This window comes from Sander lucioperca, chromosome 4 (genome assembly GCF_008315115.2).
Source record: "Sander lucioperca isolate FBNREF2018 chromosome 4, SLUC_FBN_1.2, whole genome shotgun sequence".
NCBI classification, from domain to species: Eukaryota; Metazoa; Chordata; class Actinopteri; order Perciformes; family Percidae; genus Sander; species Sander lucioperca.
This window is the reverse complement of record NC_050176.1, coordinates 39,323,920-39,328,120: the sequence shown is the minus strand read 5'-3', so window position 1 is coordinate 39,328,120 and position 4,201 is coordinate 39,323,920.

Genomic DNA, 4,201 nt, shown 5'->3' with positions numbered 1-4,201 from the left:
AGCTTAGCACAGATCCTGGAGGTAACCAGCTCCATCTAGCCTAGCTTAGCACAGATCCTGGAGGTAACTGGCTCCATCTAGCCTAGCTTAGCACAGATCCTGGAGGCTCCATCTAGCCTAGCTTAGCACAGATCCTGGAGGTAACTGGCTCCATCTAGCCTACTGCTCCCAATAAGTGACAAAATAACACCAACATTTTCCTATTTACATACATGATTTGTATAGTCCCAGCGTGTACAAATAACAAGGTCACATGAGACACAGCCATCTTCTAACCGTATATAAACTGGGAACTATATTCTCAGAAGGCGAAGCACTACTAATTCTGCTACTTGGGCGGAGTGATCTGCTCGCAGCATCTGAGAAGCCCCGTGGTGAGGAGCAGAGAGTAACAATGGTGCTTTTCAGGTGTTGCACTAATCACTCCGCACCGGTGGGTGACAGAGCTACAACACGCACGGAGATGAGAAGGGTATGTACGGACTTATCTAACTCTGGGGGATACGGTGAATAAGACAAAGTCTCAATAAGTTGGTGTGTTCCTTTAAGTGATATAAGAACATACATATTCAAGGACCATATTGTGTTTATAAGTGCATTAGGAAGAAATCGCTTCATAGACAGGAGGAATGATTACAGCAATCAATGTTGATATGGGCACCTCACTATTATTTTAAAGCAGACTTAAACAATTGTGAACCTGCCCTTAAAGGTTAATAACTGCAAATGACAAAACCTATTATGATCCTGACAAAAACTTTTATCTCAAGATACTGTGATGTTTAAAGTGAGACTATGTAAGAAATACACATTATTCCTCTACAAATGGAAAGTTGAATTCATAAATATTGAAACACACTTTTGCTCCATTTAATACATTCAGGTATTTTGCTTCTCCCGCCTTACTTGGTCCGGTGAGACCAGTAGCTTTGGCTTGTTAAATGTTAGCTAATGTTCCAGACTTTTGCTGGATATTGCTTTATAATCAGTAAGCCACTTAATTGACTTTGTCACTCTTCTCCAAGTGCAATTATTTTGCAATTGCCACTTGTGGTAACAGTGGCTACCATTTCCCAACAATTACAGTCTAGCTTTAAGTTGTGATGTTAAGATAATGGACCTAAACATAAGCAGCAACCACAGCCTTTGTGCTTCCATATTTAACATAGCAAACACACATACGGTATATGTGACAATTTGACTTGGTAGTTTTTACTCTTGAAGTAGCTACTTACTGAATGCAGCACGCTTGCGTGATAAATAACATGCAAATAGTATTGCAAATAATCCCCCAGTGGCTACTAAAGGAATAGTTGAATAGGAGATTGATGTCTCTCATTAGTGTGTTAAAGTGCTCATATTATGCTTATTGGCTTTTTCTTTTTCCTTTATTGGGTTATATATCTTTTTTTGTGCATGTTATAGGTTCACAACGTAAAAAAAGCCCAAAGTCCACCCCAAAGGGACTTACCATCTCCAACAGAAAACACTGTTCACAAACTGCTCCAAACAGCTCTATTGTAGTCCAGCCTTTACTTCAGAGACAACCGTGGTCACTTTGGAACACACGTTATAATGCTCGCCTAGCTGCTAGCATGGCACGCCCTCATACTCTGCTTCTGACTGGCTAGTAGTCCTTACCTAGCTACTGTCAGGGCACGCCCTCATACTCTGCTTCTGACTGGCTAGTAGTCCTTATCTAGCTACTGTCAGGGCACGCCCTCATACTCTGCTTCTGACTGGCTAGTAGTCCTTACCTAGGTACTGTCAGGGCACGCCCTCATACTCTGCTTCTGACTGGCTAGTAGTCCTTACCTAGCTACTGTCAGGGCACGCCCTCATACTCTGCTTCTGACTGGCTAGTAGTCCTTACCTAGCTACTGCTAATGTGATTCTCCCAACAAAGATGGAACAGAAGTGAGAGGTCTCACTCTGTAGCTAAAACGGAGACCTGAACACAGGGTGAAAAGAGGAGCTGCAGCAATGTGCAGTACAACAAAAATATGTTTTTTTGAAAATTAAACCATGTAAACCTATTCTGGTACAACCTCTAAATACAATTATGAACCTAAAAAAGACCATAATATGAGCACTATGTAGTTTAGTTGATTAGTTAGTTTGTAGTTAGCTGATTAGCTTGAAATGATATTACCAGTATCCAGGATGCTACTTTGTTGTGATTCCTTCTTTAACTGTAAAACGGATGTAACATTACTATGATTGTAACATCAATTTAACAATTTAAGCAACAGCTCACGACAGGTCTTTGCACTTGGACTGAATTCTTAGCATCAGCACCAAACAGCCTTTCTGTGTGACGCCTGTCAAATTGTCAGTTTGATATATGGTGCCATGGCAACAACTCTTTGGGCGTTTGTTACATTGACAGTCATGAGGCAACCAACTCTCTTAGTATCTCTGAGATATTTGGTTTGGATTATACAAATGTCACTTAATAAGTTGACTATTTAAATGAATAATTTAAAGGTTTTTAACCTCCAACCCCACCTGTGCAGGCACAGTTTAGGAGTTCATATAAGAAAAATAAAGTGTTATATAGACACAAAAATAAATACTGTAGGAGCTGGTAACTAAAGCTGCTTTATTTTACTGTTGCAATTTAATAAACACTAGAATGTCGCAAAGCCAGCACACCATGATGAATCAAGATTTGAAACACAACATGGCTTGTACAGTGTTAAAACAAACATGTAACAATAGTTAAATGGTAAGCTTTATATTAGGGCTGTCATAAACGATTATTTTTTAAACGATTAATCTAGCGATTATTTTTTTCGATTAGTCGACTAACGATACATTTTTTTATTAATCTAACGATTCATTTTTCAATTAGCGATTATTTTCCCATTGCTCAATTATTAACAATTTACACAAAACTAATTTCAATAAGGTTCAAGTCTCTATTACGCTACGAATACGCTTTTGTCCCTTTAATCTTACAGTAAAAAAAGTGCAATTTTAGCAACATATGAAATCAGATGTATCAGTTGCAGAGTGTCTAATATAACAGTCTGTAATCGATTGGGTCACTCGTGATGATGGTAAACCAAAAAAATAACACTGCAGACTGACAGCGTTTGATGATGCTTAATGTTAAGTCATAGCGGGGCATTAAAACCAATCAACGGGCTACTAGTGGGAACACATTCCATGTCACTATGTTGATAATTGCACACGTCTACAGTGCACGTTGTGTCCGAGCCCGGCCCGGCCCGACACATTAACTGGAATTATGAGCCCGAGCCCGATTTAAACCTGACAATTTTTTAATACGTGGGCCGTTATAACTGACGTTCTAAAGGACTCGTGAGATATTTGAAACAATCTGGCCTGGTTGCGCAATTATGGAAGACAGTGCTACAGATGGGGGAGACACGATTTTAGCCCAGTTTACCTCCCACTCAAGTCAGTGCAGGACATACACCCAGAGCTACGGGAGAAGCTAGAGAGGCATCGCTTTCTCCCCACCCAATTCGCTAGTTGCATGATAATAAATAATAAAGTAATGATTAAAAAAACACAAATACTTGATGAAGGGCCCAGCCCGGCCCGAGGATGGTGGCGGGACATATGGGCCTGACCCGACTCGCGGGTCAAGTTCGGGCTTGGGCAGAGAATCTAAACTCTACTTGGGAGGGAAAGGGACAAAAAGGTGAGCAGAACTTACGGTGTTTTGCTGCTGTTATCCTGACTCAGGGATGCATTTTACAAAGTCTACAGACTACCACGTTGTTGTTAGCATTAAGAGTAAAATACTCCCACACTTCAGAAGACCGTGTGCGAGCCTTTTTCTCAACGTGTTGTTGAACTTGCGAGGAATCCATACTTGCGCTGTTGCTGGGGGCAGCCGGTTATTTATGGATTTCTACGCGTGACGCGTCGACGCAAATTATTTGTGTCGACGCATTTACGTAATCGATTACGTCGACTATGTCGACGACTCATCCCACCTCTACTTTATATAGATATGACATAATGATATGTAAAATAGTTAAAATGTGTGTTTGGAATTGCTTTGGAAGTGCCTTGGGTTGACCCCTGCAAAGTGCAATCTGCTGATGTTTAAGTGTCTTGATTTAAAGGCAGCATATGCACAAATAAAGAAAACAATGTTTGTGACATGCTGCTCATCTGCTAGTCTATAGAAAGACTAGGCAGAATATACAGCAGGTGCACCTTA